The sequence below is a fragment of the Mus musculus genome, chromosome 5, assembly GCF_000001635.26.
Source record: "Mus musculus strain C57BL/6J chromosome 5, GRCm38.p6 C57BL/6J".
NCBI lineage: Eukaryota > Metazoa > Chordata > Mammalia > Rodentia > Muridae > Mus > Mus musculus.
Genome location: NC_000071.6, coordinates 125233267 through 125254758, shown reverse-complemented (window position 1 = coordinate 125254758; position 21492 = coordinate 125233267). Strand labels below are relative to the sequence as shown.

Here is a 21492-nt window from a genome sequence, read left to right as displayed (position 1 = left end):
TTGGGGACAGCTCTGTCGTGTCACTGCTGCCTAAGTTTCTCCTTTATGAAACCTAAGGCTTTTGGTGACAGTGAAATAGACATCGAAGTAGACCATGGTAGAGAATGAAGTGTCTGCCCATGATGCCCGAAGCTTTGCCCATGATGCCCGAAGCTCCACCCACGATACTCGAAGCTCCGCCCACACCCTCAGGGTTCGCCTGCAGAGTTACCATAGGACTGGCTTGCCATTTCTGCCCAGTTTCCCTCCATGATGGGAGGAAAGGCACGCACAGAGGACGCCTATGCATCGTGCCAGTGCCTCCGGGGTGGGATGGTGCCATCTTGCCACTATAGAGTGCCACTCCTTGTGGGATCACAGATGACAAAGGAGGTGTGAGAACAGCGGGTGACCAGTCTCTGCTTGTCTCAGGTGGCAGGTGGCAGGTGGTGGCAGGTGACAAAAGCAAAGCCTGCTGCGGGCTGTGTCTATACCAGCCCTACAGGGGTAACAAGCAGGCTGTGTCTGTCAGGAGGGGTCTCCCCTCTGTCTCCTCCCACTGTGAAGCCCTCCCCACAGCCCACAGCTGCCTTTTCCTGAGCAAGAACCCAGTGACTTTCTACAGAGGATCTGCTTCCTGCCCTGAGATGACTCAGACAGATTCACTGGGGTGGAGGGAGGTGTGTGGAGAGGGGGGAGCCGCAGCTGCTGTCCTGAATTAATCTGGAAGTGCTGGCTCAGGATGTAGAGTTGCTGCTCTTCTTCAAGGTCATGATCTGGCCACTCTCTCCGGGCTTCTCTTCTCCTTTGAGGAACCTCTACCTGAAAAAGCCAACCCCCCCCCCCGCACGCCCCCCCCCCCAGCCTCAGAGGTGTCTGTAGTGGCCTCTGTCCCCCTGTTCCGGTAACAGCAGTTAGAGGGAATGGGGAGGGGAGGGGTGTCTCTTCAGTTGTTCAACAGTAAATTATTCAATCAACAAACTTCCCCACTCAGCTGTTCCTAAGGGAGGTGTCAAGTTGGTGCTTGTGGTAAGAAGTAAAATAAAGACATTGGGTTCTCCATCAAAAGAATTCCAGCCTCCCAGGAGACCTGCTTACAGATAAAGAAAGCAAAACCCTTTAGCCAGTTTTGGCCAAAGGGAATTGTATAATCATCATGTCATGTGACTAAAAAATTAAGTCCATACTTTCAGGTAAGGCTTGATCCAGGCGCTCAAAACATTTTCCAGGAACTGGGGAGGAGACAGCCCGATCAATAAAGCTCTTGCTATGCACGAATAGGCCTTGAGTTCAGTAGCCAGAGTCTACATAAGAAGCCAGGAGTGGCAACACATGTGGGGTGCGGGGCAGAGACAGAAGGGTCCGTGGGACTCACAAGCATGGAGACAATCAGTGAGAGACACCGCCTCAAAAGATAAGGTGAAAATAGCACATGATGGCGCATGCCTTTAATCTCAGCACTGGGGAGGCAGAGGCAGGTGGATCTCTGTGGGTTCAAGGCCAGTCTGGTCTACAAAGCAAGTTCCAGAAAGCATCAGATCTTTAGCAGGGAGGGAGGTCCATGGGGAGTCCCCCAGTCCTTATCTAGCCTCTTGGCTTTGAGCTGTGTGACCTTTGGTGGATGGAGCAACCTCTCTGGTCCTCCTTTTCTCACCAGTGTGTGTGTGTGTGTGTGTGTGTGTGTGTGTGTGGATCAGTCAGTAGTCCCCGCCATTACCTCTTCCTGGACTGAGACCATCCTTGACCGTGGCAAGCGCTGGCTTTGAACTGGTCCTGACCTGTTTCCCCTGCTCTAAGCTGAGGAGCCTGGTGGGGCTGGCATAACTCCCTGCCTTGAGTTGGTTCAGAGAGAGGCTCTCCCTTCTCTGGGTGTGAAATGAAATCTTTCCTGATGACTCCCCCGACTTCAAAGGACAGGGTGTGACCTTCTGGGCTGGGACCTTCTGGGCTGGGCTTCCCACAGTCAGAAAGCCTTGATAGTGGGCCAAGGAGGCTGGCTTCTCCCTTCCGCTTGGCTCGGAGGAAGCCAGGCACCCTTCTTTCACCAGAGGCTTCTATCGGAGCCCTCTGTCGGGTCCCAGAAACAACACTTGCTGTCAACCCCTACCCTCACCGCAGCCCACCCGTCCTCAGCACATCCTCCTGTCTTCCCAGAGACATCCCGCTTCTGTGTTCGATGCATTTAGCCCTCATTGTATATAAACGTGTGGTCAGAAGTAAGCAAGAGGGTGTCCACCATTGTCCTCTCTCCTGCCTGTAAGGATCCTTGAGTGCCAGGATGTTGGGTGTCCGAGGCCAACCGGCCACACCCAGCTCCAGCCCTGGATACCCCTGGGTGCTCCTCCCTCGTTGACTATCTCTGCCTGCCAGCACGGCTGGAGAGCCATAGCATGCTGTGAGGAGCAGTGTACACACTTGGCTGGTCCCTAGGAAGAGCCTGCCTCCTCCTGCTCCATTTGACTCGGAATTCAAGCCCTCGAGCCCTGAAGGTGTGTACCACAAATCCTCAGATAATATTCTTGCAGGCCTGGCCCCTGCTTGTAGACTTGGCCCAATGTCTAGCTCATTCTAATACTTACTGGGATGTTCCCACAGAAGGAAACAGGAAAACGCTTTTCTTCAAGGTTTGGTTTTATTTTGTGTGTGAGTGATTTGTTTGCAGTCTGTGCACCACGTGATGCATTACCGGCAAAGGCCAGCAGAGGGCGCTGTATCCCACCCCCCCCCCACCCCCGCCCCAGAACTGGAGTTACACATGGTTGTGAGCTGGCATGTGGGTGCCCAGAATTGAGCCTGGACCTCCTGAAAGGCAGCCAGTGTTCTTAACCACTGAACCATTTTTCCAGCTCCACAGCGACAGGCTGAGTAACTGAAGCCAGCTGCAGAGAGAACGTGCTGAATCAAGGGTCGCCGGGAACATGCACAGGGTCGCCGGGCAGTGGTGGCGCACACCTTTAATCCCAGCACTTGGGAGGCAGAGGCAGGTAGATTTCTGAGTTCGAGGCTAGCCTAGTCTACAGAGTGAGTTAGTTCCAGGACAACCAAGGCTATACAGAGAAACCCTGTCTCGAAAAACCAAAACCAAAAAAAAAAAAAGAATGCACAGGGTCAGGATAGGAAGCTCAGAGCAGAACTGAAAACCCTACAGTGTACCATGGTCACCTGATCCTCTCCAAGACCTTACAGGTCTCCCTCCTGCTCCCCTGCCCTCTTCCTGAAGCTAACACAGAGTCCTGCTTCAGGTTCTTTGTGTTGACTGTGCCTTCTGCCTAGGGACACACATCCTTAAAACCAGATGTGACTCCAGAATGCATTGCTGCCTTCCAGCCTTGGCCCAAATGTTACTTTTCCAAGAGACCTAAGAAGACCCCTTCCATACCCTTCGCACTATGTGCAGTGGGGTATATCTGAACATATCCCCAAGATGGGTGAACCTCAATTATTACACAGGACTGAGGTTGTCACTGAAAGGAAGAGAGGTTTTTTTTTTTTTTTAGAATGTTTGAGGCCCTGAGTTCACACCCTAGCCTTTGGGGAGAGAGAGAAAGAGAGAGAGAGAGAGAGAGAGAGAGAGAGAGAGAGAGAGAGAGAAATGATGAAGATCAGATAAAGTCCTGCATGGTTCCACTGACATGAATAATTATACATAATCATATAAATTGTCTGCTTGCAACTGTATCAATAAAGGTCCCAGCCACCAACCACATGTGGATAGAACCCTTGAACTCCGACTACAAAACAGAGTAAAAGAATTTTAGGTGTTGCCTTGTTTTAATGAACTTCAGTCAAAGAGGCTGAGTGTGATGGCTCATACAGCGTCTCAGAACACTGAGGCAGGAGGATGGCCATGAATTCAAGGGCAGTCAGGACTACAGAGCAAGATGCTATTACCAACCCCCTCTCCCCATTAAGAATAAATCAAAAGATGTTTTTGGTGATGTGGACGGGAATACGGACAATAAAGGATGTTTGGGATCTGGGTCCCAGGGAAGTGTTCATCTCTGTAGGATAGTTCGGCACTATGTTAAGTTGTGTGTGTGTACATGGGTATAGAGATCAGAGACTGAAGCCGGTATCTTCCTCTGTATCATTCATTCATTCATTCATTCATTCACTGTATGCATGTACCATGGGACACACCGAAAGATCTAAGGACAACTCTTAGGCATTCATTCTCTTCTTCCATTACGTGGATCTCAAAGGATTACCAAGCTCTTCCGCAAGCACCTTCACCCAGAGAGCCATCTCTCCAGCCCTGACCTTATTTTTTGAGATAGTGTCTCTCACGGAACCTAGAACTCACTAGCTCTGCTAGGCTGGCGGGCAAGTGAGCTGCTGAGGTCTGCCATCCACCACCTCCTGGCACTGGGTTCATAATCCTATAAAGACCTGATGATTCTGGGCCCATCAGGGCTGTGGGCCCTGCGGTTTCTGTTGGCTATGAGAGTAGCTATGGGCAGCTTTTACATACAGATTCCAAAATCTCAATATGGATAAATGCTTGTGAATATCCCAGGGACAGGTTTGTTTGTTTGTTTGTTTTTTTTTTTTTTTTTTTTTTTGGTTTTTCGAGACAGGGTTTCTCTGTAATCCTGGCTGTCCTGGAACTCACTTTGTAGACCAGGCTGGCCTCGAACTCAGAAATCCGCCTGTCTCTGCCTCCCAAGTGCTAGGATTAAAGGTGTGCGCCACCACTGCCCGGCTGTTTGTTTGTTTTTAATGATTTCTTTCTTTCTTCTTTTTAAGTATAGAATAGAGTTTATTAAGTGCATGGGGAGGAGAGTTAAGAGGGTAATAGAGGCAAAGAAAGAGAAAGCAGAGACAGAGACGTAGAGGAGTAGAGGCTGGCCATGAGCACGTAGAGAGAGAAGGGGGGAAGGGGGAGACGACAGAGCAAGTGCAAGAAGGCAAGAGGGCAAGAGTGATTTATTTCTTTTTATTTTATGCGCATTGGTGTTTTGCCTGCGTGTGTTTCTATCTGCATGAGGGTGTTAGGTACACTGGAACTCGATTTAGAGACAGTTTTGAGCTGCCATTCGGATGCTGGGAATTGAACTTGGGTCCTCTGGACGAGCAGCCAGGGTCTCAACTACTGAGTCATCTCTCCAGCCCCCAGGGGACAGTTTGTGGGTGGATCCGACTCAGACAGTAACTTATGGGGTTGAATTGGATTATAATGAATTTGAAATTATTTGCACCTGCTGTCCGTCTAGTCCTATGTCTTGACAAGGCAGCTGGTTTGTTTTAATCCTGCCCAGGTCTGTGATATGACCTCTGATAACACGGCTCACAGGCAGATCTACCTGGCAGCCTTTCTCTATCACCTCCCCCTCTGACCTCGCTGGATTCTTTGTGTGCTGAGCCTGTTATCCAAAGTCCCCAGCCACAGGAGGTCACTGACAGCCAAGTTACCTCCACTCTTTGCTCTTTAACTGCCCATAGCTGACTGGGCATGTGTCCTCCTGCCGGCTGAGGGCAACTGAAGGTCAGACGCACCAGGAGGGACCTGCAGTGTTCTTGCTTAGGAAACATGATCAATAAAGCATGAACCAGCCAGCTTCCCTGGTGCAGATGCCACCCAATGGGACAACGAGTCGAACTAGGATGCTGGTGACATCTCTGGGCTCCATGGCTGCTTAAATTTGTTTAAAAAACAAACAAACAAACTGTGGTTTGCCACAATAGAGACAACAGGAAATGGCCACTTGAGTTGTCTGTAAACACCCAGTTCCATGGATGGCATGTGCCTTGCCAGTGAGGTACAGCTGTCTCTGCAGGCTGCTTCCAGAATCTTCATCCTCCTGGTTTAATGGCTTAAAGCCTCAGGCAAGGGCGTTCCTGGAGAAAGAAGTTAAGAGAGGAGCATGGGAGAGGCCAGGAGCCCAGTATGGATCAAAACCTAGAAGCTGAGACTGAAGAGATGGCCCAGTGGTTCAGAGCACTGGCTGCTCTTCCAGAGGTCCTGGGGTCAGTTCCCAGCACCCACATCGCCTTCTTCTGTCTGCATTGGGAACTGTATGCACGTGGTACACATACATACATGCAGGCAAACACTCATATACACAAAATACAAGTCTTCAGAGAAGCTAGGGTCAGATGGGCAGCTCCTGAAGGAACTGGAGGAGCTAGGCTGGCAGTGCAGGGGTGCACAGGACAGGGTTTCTCTGTGTAGCCCTAGCTATCCTGGAACCCACTCTGTAGACTAGGCTGGCCTCGAACTTAGAGATCTCCTTGCCTCTGCCTCCCAAGTGCTGGGATTAAAGGCGTGCACCACCACCATCCAGCAACCATGCTAGGCTTAAAGGTATACACCACCACTCCCACGTCAGCCCTGGTTTTCATGGGGCAGGGGGAATCTGCTACCCCCACCCAGCCTGAAGGAACTGACCTCAACTCTAGAGCCACCGACCAGGGATCAAACAAAGCAGCTCTCTGCTCCTTCTGGGTCCAGCCTGGTTTTAGATGGCCTGTCATGACTGGTCGGGGACTTTGCAAAGACGCTGACATTCTCTGAGATTTTTTTCTTTTCAAGTTCAACAGGAACGCTGAGTAAGTGGCAGATGGAGAACAGCGAGCTGTCTTCTGTCTCTGGTCTGTGTTAGCATTATATCTACACCGAGCCGGACAGTGTGTTTGTTTGGGGAGAGACACGAGACACCCTCCCCCACCAAGGACTGGTCCTGCTCATCTGCCAAGAACCACAAGGTTTTGTGAGTTAACCAAGTATTTTGTCTTCAACCTGAGCCAGGTTCCTGTCTATAGAATGGGTCAATTATGATCCTCAGGCTTTAGGGCTCTCCTAGATCAGGGGAGCCCCCTGTGCACATGGACTCAGTGGGTACAAAGACATCTTAAGGAAACAGGGATGGTGTTGGTGAGCCAGGGCTTAGCTGAGGCTTCCATGAGGTATCTGACTCTAAGCCTGGACATCTCCTGGGCTCCCCCGTCTAGGAACCTCTTGTGGCTCCAACCCCAGGACATCCAGATGTGGCTGTTGAGAGATGGATCTGTTATGGTTTGGGCCTGCTTCCTACAGACTTGTGCGTTGGACTCTCCCCACCCCCACTCCCCCAGTTGAGGGTGCTACTGTGAGAGGCTGTGGAACCTTGGGGACCTATGGTCTAGCTGAGTCAGTGGTTCTCTGTGGGCAGGTCTTGGTTGTCTTCCCTTCTGGTTACGGCCAGAGCTCTTTGTGTCATGATTCCCTAAGGTGAGAGAAGCCGTATACACTCCTGCCACCCCAGACAAAGCCACTCGCTGTAGCAGTCCCTTCCGTGATGGGCATGGGCCAAAAACAAAACTCCCCCTCCCGCTATGCCGTGCACCCGGCTGCAGACCACATAGCTCCTCCCTCATCTTGAGCTCAGTCAGGAGAAGGTGTGTTTTGCTTCCGTAACAAATGGAAATCCGTAAATCTCAGCCCTTGATAGACTGAGCAGTGACTATTGTTAAGGGACACATGGAGCGAGAAGACAGCTCCTCAGGCAGCATGTCATTATGAGGCAGGTAGTTCAGATCCCCGGGACCCAGGTAAAAGCCTGACATGTGTGCTGGCAGCTCCCCTGTATAATCCCAGCAGTCAGAGGTGGAGCTGCGTGGTTTTCAGAGCAAGCTCTGGGATCCGTGAGCTCTGGGTTCAAATTGGAGATCCTATCTCAACATATTCAATACAGAGCAATGGAAGAAGGTACCCGTGTCACATCTGTATATCAAATGCTTATACACATGCACACTATACACCCAACCACTCATACACACACACACACACACACACACACACACACACACACACACACACGGCATGTGAACCTGACTAAATCTTATGTCTCTCCCCCACCCCCACCCCTAACTCCAGTCTTGCGTCATAGCTCAGACTAGCCTCAAACCTACAACCTTCCTGCCTTCGCCTCCCAAGTGCTGGGATTATAGGCATGACTCACCACACCCAACCATACCCATTCTTTTCTTTTCTTTTCTTTTCTTTTCTTTTCTTTTCTTTTCTTTTCTTTTCTTTTCTTTTCTCTTCTCTTCTCTTTTCTCTCTCTCTTTCTTTCTTTCTTTCTTTCTTTCTTTCTTTCTTTCTTTCTTTCTTTCTTTCTTTCTTTTTTTTTGAGACAGGGTTTCTCTGTATAGCCCTGACTGTCCTGGAACTCACTCTGTAGATCAGGCTGGCCTTGAACTCAGAAATTCGCCTGCCTCTGCCTCCCGAGTGCTGGGATTAAAGGCGTGTGCCACCACACCCGGCCACCATACCCATTCTTAAAATGGTACACCACCCTGTTCTGAGCATCAGAAGGGAGTGGTTCATCTCAGCATCTTTAGTAATTGTTATCCTTACCTACTGTGGGATAAAGAAAGAAACCCAGAGAGGCCAGGTACTTTGCTCAGGGACCTGCAACAATGACATCTTCCTCATGTCCTCAAGAAAACCTTCACTTGCTGACCGTGGTGGCACACACCTTTAAGCCCAGGATTCAGGAAGCAGAGATAGGAGATAGAACTCAGAGTTCCAAGCCTGGTGTGCAGAGCAAGTTCCAAGTCAGCCAGGGCTACATGTTTCAAAATAAAACAGAAACAACCTTCATCTCTCCTTTTACTCTAAATCTGGGACACACACACACACACACACACACACACACACACACACCACATGAACACAAGCCAGTATGCGCGCGCCCTGAGTGCACCACCCTGCTTGCACACAGAATGGTAATTTGGGGCAGGAGGGGCCTAGGGGCCTCTCTTATTCCCTCTTAGGGACTGAGATCACTGTGGCTTCCTGTCCCGTGTCGTGATTCATGGCGCGTCTAAGGTGCCCGCCACAGCGTGAGCTCATCCAAATCCCGTCTATTGTCTGAGCCGCTCCAGGAGACACATCTGAGGCTGGGGATCACAGTGGCTCATTTATGACGCCAGCCTCCCCACGGCGTAAGGCAGAGGCAGAGCTGCTGAGCTCAGAGAAAGATCGGGTTGGCTCGCCTAATCCCCAGAGGAGCCAGAGCGCCCGAGGCGAGCCGAGATGAGCAAAGGTTCTGGATTCTCCAGGCAGACAGCGCATCCTGTTTCCTGCAGCGGGGGTCCCAGGAGGGAACTCAACGCTGCCGCCATGGAGTGGCAGATGGCTCACGGCATCTTGAACTTACCGCTGCTGGAGATGGGCCTCAGGCCCCCTTCTTGGCATTTCACATCTCTGCCAAGCTGAACCATCTGTCTATGCCGGACTAAGGACTCAGGGTCACCCCTGGCTGCTTCTCCCTCCACCCCCCCCCCACCCCCGCCCCCAGCCTGTTCTGCAACCATTTCATTAGCGAGGATCACAGTTCCTGGTTCCAGCCACCTTTGTTGCCTGGACCCTGTGCACTAATCCAGTCCTCTGGGTTTCCAGTGGCCACGCCTTCCCCTACCAGCTTCATCTCTTAAGCAGCAGCAGTCTGTTAAATCTGTTACAGCCCAAAGCATCTACTCTCCTCCTGTGACTCCCACCTTCCTTAGAGCGAAGATCCCGGTTGCCCTCCCCTCATGCCAGTGGCGCCCTTCCTCTCACGCCAGTGATACACTCCCCCCCCCCCCACACACACACACGGGTGACCCCTTTTGCCCTTCACATCTGCCTTCCTGATGGCTTCCACTGGTTTTTGGAGGCAGCCCTGCCTCGGGACCTCTGCCTAGGCTGCTCCACACCCTGAGCTGCTCCTGGCTGGTGCTCACTTCTTTGCAAGTGCAGGCAAAATCAGATCTGCTGCTGCTGGCAGCTGGAGGTCCCTCGGCGCCCCCCCCCCCCCCAGCCTCCCACTCTGCATTTTTCCAGGCTGGCTCAGGATTGTGGCCTGTCACCAGCTCAGAACTAACACACAGCAGGGTCTCTCTGACTGTCTACCAAATGTGGGCACTTACATCCACAGTGGGCCAGGCACCGGGAGAGACTCAGATCCGAGCAGACAGCAGATACAAAGTACAATTGAGCAGTGGGGTCAGGAAGGCGGCTGGCCCCCTGGTGTGACCTTCTATGTGGCCAAGAAGGATCCAGGAAGTGGAACCTGAATGCAGTGTGCCTCCTAGCTGGCTCCAAATCGGCTCCCCAGCCAGGGCTAGGCGCTTCGAGATGCTCAGTCCGTTTCAGAACTTACCTGAGCCTCAGATCACACAGGACTGTCATATTTTGCTCTGAGGATAGTGATGAGGCCAGGCTGGGAGTAGAGCCTGTTCTCATGTCTTTCCCTGGGAGGAAGAGAAGACCCACTTGTCTTCTATTCCCCTGTGAGGCCTCTGTGCCCAGGGCCGGTAGCTGATATGACTGAGTTGAGGCTCATCCTGAGACCCCTGGCCTTCCTGCTTCCTAGCCTTCTGTCTCTATGAGCAAGTCTCTGACCACAGGACCTTTGCACCTGATGGACTTAATCTGTAGTCTTCTTCCTTTCTCCTCTCCCCCCACCACCCGCACACATACCCCCCCCACCCCTGCTGCCACACATATTGGGTCCCTTAGGAGCCTCCCTCTCCCTCGGCTTGGCTGGCTCCCTGCTGCAGGTCCCCAATGCTCTGAAAAAAGAAAATCTATTTAAGACACGAAGAAACGGGGGAGAGAAGGGAGTTGTGCCACAAGCTGTGACACACAGAGACTCAGCTAAGAAGCAGCCAGCCCCCCAGATGGCAAGAGGCCCCGTGGGAGGCAGCTGCAGCTGTCACATGCAGATGGGAGGCGGGACACTGGGTGCCAGGGCTGAGGGAGGGGTGGATCAGGGACTCAGCAGTAGAGCTGCTGATGAGGGAGATGAAACCCTTCTGGGAGGGGGCAGCAGGGGTGAGTTCACAGAACAATGGCTGCCTCGTAAACAGCACATGCACACACACATACATGTGCACACATAAGTACACACACAAATACATAAACACACACATGTGCACATGTGAACACACATTAAACACACACACACACACACACACACACACACACGCATGTATACACAAACACTCCATCCATCCAGTCTGACTTCTGATGGGCAGGCTCAGGTGCAGGGCAGGCTCTAGAGCAAGAGAGGACCAGCCTGGGGCTTCATTCTGTCCCTTTTTCCCAGAAAGTGTCCTGGAAAAACCCCTCTCTCTTGGTGCTGCCTCTAGAGCTGTGGGTCTGTCAGAGGTTATCTTTTTTCCTGGTGCTGAAGATCAAAGGCTTAGGCTAAGCAGAGGCCCTACCACTGAGCTATGGTCTCCTTTTCTTCTTCTTCTTCTTCTTCTTCTTCTTCTTCTTCTTCTTCTTCTTCTTCTTCTTCTTCTTCTCTTCTTCTTTTCTTCTTCTTTCTTCTTCTCCTCCTCCCCTCCTCCTCCTCTTCTTCCTTCTCCTCCTTCTCCTCCTTCTCCCCCTCTTCTCCCTGTCCCCCTCCCTGTCCTCCTCCCCATCCCCATCCCCCTCCCTGTCCTCCTCCCCCTCCCCCTCCCTGTCCTCCTCCCTCAGGCCAAAAACTGACATGGTCCTTAAGAAAACATACAGCTCTTACTGAGGGCCTGAGTTCAGGTCCCAGCAACCACATTGAACTTCAGCTCCAGGGGATCTGGTTCGTTTGAGGTTTTACACACACACACACACACACACACACACACACACACACAAATACACACATACACACATATACACATATATGCACACACATAATTCTTATACACATACATATACACATACACACAAACATATACATATGAACACATGCATATAAACTACACATATATGCACACACACATACATACTTACACACATGTACACATATGCACATATACACACATGTGTGTATGTATACATATACCCACATATGTACACATATGCACATATACATACACACACTTCCTTAAATTTTTAATTTTTAAATTTTTTTTATTTTTTTATTTTTTGGTTTTTCAAGACAGGGTTTCTCTGTACAGCCCTAGCTGTCCTGGAACTCACATTGTAGACCAGGCTGGCCTTGAATTCAGAAATCCGCCTGCCTCTGCCTCCCAAGTGCTGGGATTAAAGGCGTGCGCCACCACATCTGGCTCCTTAAATCTTTAATTTAAAAAATCCTGGGCTGGTGAGATGGCTCAGTGGGTAAGAGCACCTGACTGCTCTTCCGAAGGTCCGAAATTCAAATCCCAGCAACCACATGGTGGCTCACAACCACCCGTAATGAGATCTGATGCCCTCTTCTGGAGTGTCTGAAGACAGCTACAGTGTACTTACATATAATAAATAAATAAATCTTAAAAAAAAAAAAAAATCCTGTGCCACAGAGAGTTCACCAGACACACATTCTGCTGGGTGAAGATGTGGGGGTGAGGCACAGGACACAGCCCTCATTTTTCCTCCTTGTGTCCCCTCTGCACTGGTTTAACAGCCATGGTGGCTCACTGCGGCCTGACTCTTGTTGGCCCAGTCTTTCATAGTCTGGCTCACCAGGGCCTGGCTCTAGGCCACCAGGTGTCCTTGCCAGGAGAACATCCGATCTGGGAGCAAATGGCGGGAGAGTCAGGCCTTGTACATTCCTGCCCTGGGGCCCCAGTTCACCGCAGATGAACCTCACCCTTTTAACAATAAACGTCACCTGTCCCAGAGGGACGCTTGACCCCAAGAGCCACTTACCAGCCACTTGGTCAGAAGGCCACACACGGATGCTGTCAGGCTAAGGTGGGAGGACCAGGAAGGTGTGGGTGAATGAAAGCCCAGGGTCCTGGTGGTGGCAGCAGACAGAAATGTCTGAAGCAGTGGCCCCAGATTCCGTGCACCAACCACACTCTCTACTGAGGACAGTGCTGGACCCAAACTTAAAACCTCAATGGGCCTGGCCGGCTCAGCGTGAACCAGTTTTTGGATCCCTGTGTGGCCTTTGCCTCTGTCTGGAGTGGAGCCTGCCAGGCAGGCTTCAGAGGCGCACAGCCCCAGAGCTCCCCCTCCCCCTCCCCTCCCCCTCCCCTGCAGTCAGACTCCACAGCTCCAGTGCCATCCAGCAGGAGGCAGGGCACGAGAGAGAGAGAGAGGGGGGGGAGCGAGAGCTAGCTTGTGTGGGGTCACTCACCTCTCCACAGGGAACTTCTGGGGCCTTTCCTCCTGTCCTGTGTTATTATTTCCTTCCTTCTCCATCTCAGCCCCGCCCCTGCAACCCAGGGGAGCGGGACTCAGAGAGGGCAGCAGCTGGACTGAGATCACACAGCAAGGTGAAATGACACACTGAGTCCTTGAGGGGCAGGGCATAGGCCCCTGGGTGATGGCAAGATGGGTCAGGCAAGACCAATGGCCAGGCAGACGTCTCTGGGCTCGGTCACCATGAGTCCTTCAGTTGTGCCCACATGGGAGACATGGGTCTGACTAGCATGGTGGGGTTGATTGAAGTCCCTTCCAGTGTCCCATGGACAAGGGGCTCTGGAGGAGGGGTCCTGGAGAGGTCTGTAGCAGTCCCACCCGGCAGTGTCTGTGTTACACACTACACAAATGCAACTTGTTTCTTTCCTTTCTTTTCTTCTTCCTTCCCCTTTCTTTCTTTCTTTCTTTCTTTCTTTCTTTCTTTCTTTCTTTCTTTCTTTCTTTCTTTCTTTCTTTCTCTCTCTCTCCCTTTCTTTCTTTCTTTCTCTCCCTTTCTTCCTTCCTTTCTTTCTCTTTTCTTTCTTTCCTTCTTTCTTTCTCCCTTCCTTTCTTCCTTTCTTTCTTTCTTTCTTTCTTTCTTTCTTTCCTTCTTTCTTTCCTTCTTTCTTTCCTTCTTTCTTTCTCCTTCTCTCTCTTTCTTCCTTCCTTCCTTTCTTTCTTTCTTTCTTTCCTTCTTTCTTTCCTTCTTTCTTTCTCCTTCTCTCTCTTTCTTTCTTTCTTTCTTTCTTTCTTTCTTTCTTTCTTTCTTTCTTTCTTTCTTCTTAGAAAAGACTGGCCTCAAACTCTCAGATCTGCCTGCCTCTGCCTCCTGAATACTGGGATTCAAGGCGTGCACCACCACCACCAGGCTTACAAAAGCAGCTTCTAAAGAGGCCACCAGAGGAGATCCCACTCCTTTGCTTGCCCACTCACTTTGCAAGGAGAATGTCTTTGGGTGGGAGTAGGGCCCTGCACCTGGTGATACTCCCCTCCCCCAGGAAGCTGGTGTCATAGTGACACACTGAATACCCCAGGGGGCCGCCTGCATTGAAATGGCAATTGTAGCTGTTCCAGAGAAGAGATGCTCTCAGAGCTCACCTGGCCCAGCATGCCCCTGCAGGTCCTGTTGCCATGGTAGCTAGCAGTCCCGGCTTGAGAATCCTATAGTCTCTGCCTGTGTTGAGGACAACCTGCTGAGGTTTGGTCTTTTGCTTGGATGGTAATGCTAAATACTGGGCCCCAAGGTCCAACTGCCCCTGGGGACAAGAGAGTCAGTATGGTATGTACCCAAGTGACATACCTAAGTGACATATGTAACCTTGCTCCCCTCACGTTACTCCTGATTGGTGAATAAAGATGCCTACAGCCAATAGCTGGGCAGAAGAGAGGTAGGCGGGGCTCTTGGGTTGCTGGGCTTGGGGTCTGAAGAGAACCACGGGGAGGAGAGGTAGAGAGAGGAGGAGATGCCATGGGTTAGGTGAGTTGTGAATACATGGCCATGAGGGCTGGCCAATTGGAGCTAAGAGCTGCCCAGATGGAACGTGGCAAATTATAACTTGGGGTGTTTGATGGGGAAATAGATTTTAGTAGCTTAGAGGGTGGCTATCTGCCCAGCTTTAGTGCTGATTAAGGCTTATTAAAAATATAAAGGTTGTGTGTCTTTTATCTGGGAACCAAATGATCAAAGGCGGGGTAGGAAACCCTGTTTGAGATTAAATATTTACAACAACAACCCCTTCACTCCTCTTTCTCTTCCAGCTCTGGCTCTCTCCATCCACCCGCTCCTGTCAGAGCATCCTTCCCCTGGGAGATCAAGGACCTGCCAAGGTGAGCTGGCCACTGAGTACCACTCGACCTGAGGTCAGTCAGTGATGAAAGCTGAGCTACAGTGGGAGAGAGGCAGCTGCTGTTTGCCGCCTGAAGTAGGAAGACAACTTTTTGCCACTGACAGAAACCTCAATGTGCAGGAGCAGAGATCAGATCTTTTTTTTTTCTTTTCTTTTCTTTTTTTATGTATATGGGTGTCTTGTCTGTATATATGTCTATGTATCATGTATGTACCATGTATATCCCAGAGAGGCCAGAAGAGAGCATTGAATTCCCTGGACCTGGAATTACGGGCAGGGTGAGCCTCCATGTGGGCACTGGGAATCGAACCCAGGTCCTTTGGAAGAGCAACCAAGGCACTTAACAGGCATCCTTATTCACCAATCAGAATTAACTCAAGGGCAGGTTCCAGGGGCTATGTGTAGACTTCAGATCTTGGGGGCCCCATAGCTGGGCTGAAGAGACATAGGTAGGGTTGAGGTTTCACAGGCTTTCAAGAGGGAGGACCACGAAGTGGGAAGAGAGAGGAGGAGAAGCCACCGTGGGATAGAAGAATGAGCAGGAGGGAGGAGAGATGCCATGGGAGAACGTGGCCCAGATGGCTGCCCCATTGGGTAAGGAGCAGCTAGATGGAACATAGTACCTAGTAAATAATAACTTAGGGTTATCGAAAGTAGATACTAACAGCAAGGAGGGTAGGCAGCTGCCCAGCTATGGTGCTGTCTAAGGCATATTTAAAAATATAAAGGCTGCGTGTGTCTTTCATCCGGGAACATAAATGATCTAAGGTAGGAAGAAGCCCTAGACCGGGATTTTTAATATTCATGACAACAGTGTGGTCTCAGCATCTCTTGCTACCATCCCTTGCTCTTCCCACATTCTACAGTTGTCTGGCTTTAAGCACTTCTTGAACCACCATTTCATCGGCATCAGTGTCTGCCTGTATCGACCTTGTGTTACTCCAGGGTCATCTGGGGCTACTGTGTGGTGGTAACTTGGAGCCCAAGTCAACCCTTAGCAACACAGATGTGCCAAGCTAGGGACAGCATGTAGAGGCTGATTTCTTCTTTACAGTACGGAGGTTGCTGAATACACAATATGAAACTGTCCATGTCTGTCCTTCTTTTCCCTCATCAGGAAGACCATGCATGGAAGCCAACTTTACACGGGAGGAAATGCAGCCCGACACATCCGAAAAAAGCTAACTCCCATGAGTACCTGGATCCAGCGCTACCCGAGGCTAGCCGTTCCTTCCTATCCTCCGATTCTGAGAAAATAATCTTCTGGCCGTGCATAGAGTGGGGAACCCATGCTCCTACCTGGTCCCCTAACCCCTCCTGTTGTGATAGCCCAACCCAGGACTTAGTACGAACAGTTCTCTGTAGACAGTGAGCCATCTGGCTCGCTGGTTCTCCTTCATCCCCACTGGTCCCCCACCTGCCAGCTGTGCTATTGGCCACTCCGTGGTGATGTATATTTAACAAGGGCTCAGAATCAAATTAATTCAGATTAGTTAATAAACGGCAACCTCCATCTTCCTCTCGGGCAAGCTAAATCTGTGCCTGTTGGCTTTAATTTGTTGCTGTTGTGGTCCTTTACCACTGATGCAATTATGAAAAGGTTACTAGTGAAATTTCCCAGATTAGATTAGGCTTGAATGTATTAATACAGTTCTTTCCCGCTGTCCCTGGAGAGAGCCGGGCAGAGGGCCTGTGGAATTTGAGCAACAGGGGGCCACCCAGAGCCCAGGTTCACCCTGCCACTCTTCAAATAAGCTCTTTTGGGGGATGGGGTATGCACTGATTGAGCACCAACTGTATGTACAACCCTGGTTGTGAAAGTTCGTATTGAGTCAACAGGGCCAGGCTGGGACAGGGGTCATAGGAGGAAGTAACGTCCAAGTTTAGCATCAGATAGCTTTTGGATGTCCTAGTAAACCCAGAGCCTGGTCTGAAGGAGGGGTCTTATGCAAATCAGTTTGACCCTTGATGGTGTTCCTGAGGGAGAGGCCCATTTCCAAGCCTCACAGGAAGTTGGTAATGGATGGCCTAAGGCCAGGCAGAAGACAGAAACTCAGTCAAAGCCCACCCTGGGGCCAGCCAAGGGACACCAGTAGCCAAGGGGGCTCTCCTCTCTGCTGAGGTCACTCCATGGCTGCCAACACCATCATTCTGAAACCCGTGGCCTTCCTCATGACACTCCTTAGCAGTAGATGAGGAGTCCACAGGGGTCTCTGCCCCTCCTTCAGAGCCCAGCACTGTGCTAGATTGAGATCTGAGCCTGGGCTAGTGTAAATGGTTCTTCCGCTATGACCGGTCAGAGTGTGGGGTGCAGGCTCCAGTGTCTCCGAGAGGGACTCCTGGGTTTTGTTCCCCAGCCTTTGTGACCACCCAGACAATGTCACACACGTGACCCCAGATGGGGAGCGTCTTTGCCTTGTGAAGCCCTACTCAGATCGGCTGGGCTCAGCAGAGTCAGGTTGCCAGACTAGCCTCGCCATGGCCTGGCCTGGAGGGTGTGACAGTCCCCATGGGTAACCTCTCTGATAGGATTCACCACACACAGCCATTCCCTCCTCAAACCCTGCTGCCCCACCCCCAGCCCCTGACTGAGAAGACAGGGACATCAGGAACGATCCTGTGTTGTTTCCTACTTTCAGAATTAAGCCCAGTGGTAGTCGCCATGCCTGGGAAGCTCACATAGGAGGACTTGACCCTGGCCTAAGGAGCTCTCTCAGTTGGTGAAGGACCTGAGTTCAACCCTCAGAACCTGTGTAAGAAGAGCAGGGCTTGGCAGTGCACCCCAGAATCTCAGCATTTGGGGAGGCAGAGACAGGAGGATCCCTGAAGCTGGCTAAATGTGAGCGTACCAGGCCAGTGAGAAGAGACCCTGCCTCAATAAGGAGCATGCGTGTACACACCTTATCCCAGCACACCAGAAGCAGGGGCGGGGGCGGGGTCAGAGGCAGAGAGGCAGAGAGGCAGAGAGGCAGAGAGGCAGAGGCAGAGGAGGCAGGCAGAGCTTCCTGTGTTCAAGACCAGCCTGGTCTACATAGCAAGTTCCAGGCCAGCTGGTGATACTCTGTTTCAAAATCAAAGGTGACCTGGGCTCAATTCCTGGAGTCCACAAAAGGGGTAGGAGAAAACCACTTCAGTAGATTTGCCCTCTGACTTCACACACACAGTTCAGGGAAGGAGCCAAGGGAGAAACCCACTTTTGATATCTGTGATTGCCTCAAAACAAAACAAAAACCCGATGGTGGTAGTGTGAGTTTGTGGCCAGCCTGGTCTACAGAGGCAGTTCCAGGACAACCAGAACTATACAGAGAAATCCTATCTCAAAGAGAGAGAAACAGAGACAAAGACAGAGAGAGAGAGACAGAGACACAGAGAGAAAAAGAAGAAAAAGATAGAAACAAAAAAGAGGAAGGGCAAACAGAGGGGAGGAGCAAGAGGAGGATAGGTGAGGTAGCCGTAGGGACAAGGGACAATTGAACCCTAGCCAGGTAAACTTCTGTGAGATGTTTGGATGAAGGAAAGCTGAGGTGATGCAGACACAAGATGTCCAAGTTTGCCAGGTGTCCCCCACTTGTCCCCACCCATGCCTGCCCTCCAGCCCACCTCTGACTGTCCCGGAACTCTGCTGGGGAGGAGCAGGAGAGGAGGAGGAGAGAAGTGTTTATCCTGCCCATGCAGAGTAGTTTTCTCCTTTTCATCATCGACTACGAACCCTGGAGAGCGTCGAGTTCTGGTAGTGTGAGGGCTGTACTGGCTCCAAACCTGCCAAGGGTTCCACAATCCCAGGCCTGTGTGAAAACAGCTGGTGTGGCTCCCAGGGTGGGCGGGGACATGGCAGCTCCCAGAAAGTTTCACTGTATCCCATCTCAGCTGGATAACCTCCTCTAGTCCCCAGCCTCTCAGTTAGCTTAGCTCATCTGTGATGGCTGGGCTTTCCCACTGTTTACCCATGGTTAACCTTTTAATTTCTTTTTTAAATTTTATAAGCATTGATTAGTGTTTTGCCTGCTTTTATGTCGATATGAGGGAGTCAGATCCCCTGGAACTGGAGTTACAGACAGTTGTCAGCTACTGCGTGGGTGCTCGGAATTGAACCTAGGTCCTTTGGAAGAGCAGCCAGTGCTCTTAACCACTGAGCTATCTCTACAGCCCCAGTTAAACTTTCATCTTTATTTTATATGTATGAGTATTTGCCTGCATGTATATATATGTATACCACATGCCTGCCTTACCTTCAGAGGCCAGAAGAGGGCATCATATTCCCAGAAACTGGACTTACAGACAGCTGTGAGCTGCCATGTGAGTGCTAGGAATTGAACCCCAGGCTTTCTGTAAAAGCAACCAGTGTTCTTAATGGCTGAGCCATCTCTCCAGCCCTATAGGTGAACTTCAAAGAAAACCAAGGTTGAAGTTTGTGAGAGACAACTGATCTCTGGGGGTGTGGGGGCGCATCAAACAGTTTGGGGCTGTGACAGGGTCTACAAGTCACCAGCACACTTGTGCCTGCCTCAGGCAGTACTTACAGGGTCAGCAGAACACAGTGAGGGAAAGAGTTGCAGGTTAGCTTGCTTGTTGCTTCTGGTACAAGGTCCCGTTGCTGTCTGTGTGGGAAGTTCCAATCCTGACTCTCCAAAGTCACGTTACCCTCTTTCTACTTTGTAAAAACTGGGGAACCCCTGTGAGTCTCCTAGAACCCTGCAGGGGAAACTTCAAATGGGCATAGAAAGAGAATTTATCCTTGGGCTCTCTGGGTCTGGTGGCTGGTGGGGTTACTGTGACAAAGTCCTTGATTTGGCCTCTTGGCTGCGGTCCCTGGCTCGAAGCCTGGCCTAGAACCTGGGGTCCTCTTTCCCCAGCTTCCTGAATGGCTAGGTAGGTAGATCTCTGCTCATTGCCTAGCAGTTCCCTACAGGGGATGAGACTGTGACAAATAGTGGCTGAGTGGCTGGTATGATGTCACATGTCTCTAATCCTGGCACTAAGGAGGCACAGACTGGTGATCTTTGTGAGTTTGAGGCCAGTGTGGACTATATAGTGAGTTCCAGGACAGCCAGAGCTATATAGAAAGACCCTGTCTCAAAACAAACAAACAACCTCCCCCTGCCCCCCCCCCCCCAAATTGCTGAGTGAACGGTTTTCTCAATGTGCATCAGCCTGCCTGGATAGCCCTGCAAGTTACTAGGGCCTCTCATCCTGTTAAGGCCACTTCCTGTCTTCCTGCTTATCTCTGCTTTGGAGTGGCTGCAGGCTAGGCGTCCTCACGGTGGTACACTGCAGGAGTACCTCGGTATCAGCTAGTCAGAAACGCTGAGTCCAGCTGACTGGCCTGGCAGGCACCGGCTTGCGTTGACACAGTTCCTTCTCTGAAGAAACCTACACGTCTAGCCACAGCCATAGTGTGAGGTCAACCCAGTATGGACAATGGCTTTTCCATTCCTGTGTAGATGGAGTCCCTTGGGCAACCTTCCCCACCCTGTACGGAGAAGACAGCAGGGAATTGGGACAGGATTGCATGTAATGTCTGAGAGGAGTAGCAAGAATCCCTCCTCCATGCCTCCTCCCCACCATGCCTCCTCTTCCTTACCCAGGCTGTCCTGGAACTCACTTTGTAGACCAGGCTGGCCTCGAACTCAGAAATCCACCTGCCTCTGCCTCCCAAGAGCTGGGATTAAAGGTGTGCACCACCGGCTTCTGACACCCTTTTATGGCTCCCATGGGGAGTGCACATAAATGGTGTACACACATACATGTATCATATACATAAAATATTAATTGTTTTTCTTAAAAAGGGGGGCTAGCAATATAACTCATTTGGTAGAGCACTTGCCTAGGATGTGTGACAACTTGGGTTCTGTTCCTAGTTCTGGAAGAGGGACGGGGGAGGGGGGGGAGGGGAGGGGGAGGGGGAGGGAGAGAGGGGAGAGACACTAAGACAACCAGAGAAGATCCTCAGGTCCAGCCAGCTGCCTTGTCAGGTCTAATAAGAAGAGTGGCTGGTTCTGACACAAGGACCTTGGACTCACTCATTTATAAGAACCACCAGCTCAAGTAGGAATTCCTGGGCCTGGAGAGTTGGCTCAGCAGTTAAGAGCACTGGTTGTTCTTGTAGAAGATCTGGGTTTGGTTCCTAGCTCACTGCCAGCTGTGACTCCAGCTCCAGGGGGATCTGGCTCCCTCTTACGGCCTCTGAGGACACTGCACTCACAGATGCACATTGACTCAGGCTGAGGCACAGCCATAAAACAAATGAAGAAAACAAATTCTATGTGGGGATTCCTGTGAACAAGAGGGTTGGTGTGACTGGTCCACTGTGATCCCACCTCAGCCACACACTCTTCCTGAATCCTAAACTCCTAATTCTGTTGACACTTCACAGGGCCCTATGTAAGCTCTTTCCTCAGCCTCTGTAAGTAGGGGCTGCCCTGTGGCACTGCTCCTGCTAGGTTGAAAAAGACAGTGTTGGGGCTGGAGAGATGGCTCAGCAGTTAAGAGCACTGACTGCTCTTCCAGAGGTCCTGAGCTCAATTCCCAGCAACCACATGGTGGCTCACAACATCTGTAATGGAATCGATGCCCTATTCTGGT

General features: G+C 51.0%; 1 long non-coding RNA gene across 2 annotated transcripts; it reads left to right on the top strand.

Moving 5' to 3' along the window:
* Positions 1–2351: 2351 nt before the first annotated feature.
* Gm32585 lies at positions 2352–16445 on the top strand. Of its 2 annotated transcripts, XR_377061.3 has the most exons (4): positions 2352–2468; positions 6512–6689; positions 14822–14890; positions 16028–16445. It is a non-coding gene; the product is annotated as a predicted gene, 32585 (long non-coding RNA). The 2 variants fall into 2 exon arrangements; XR_868511.2 differs by lacking the exons at positions 2352–2468; positions 6512–6689 and adding an exon at positions 14499–14540.
* Positions 16446–21492: the final 5047 nt, after the last annotated feature.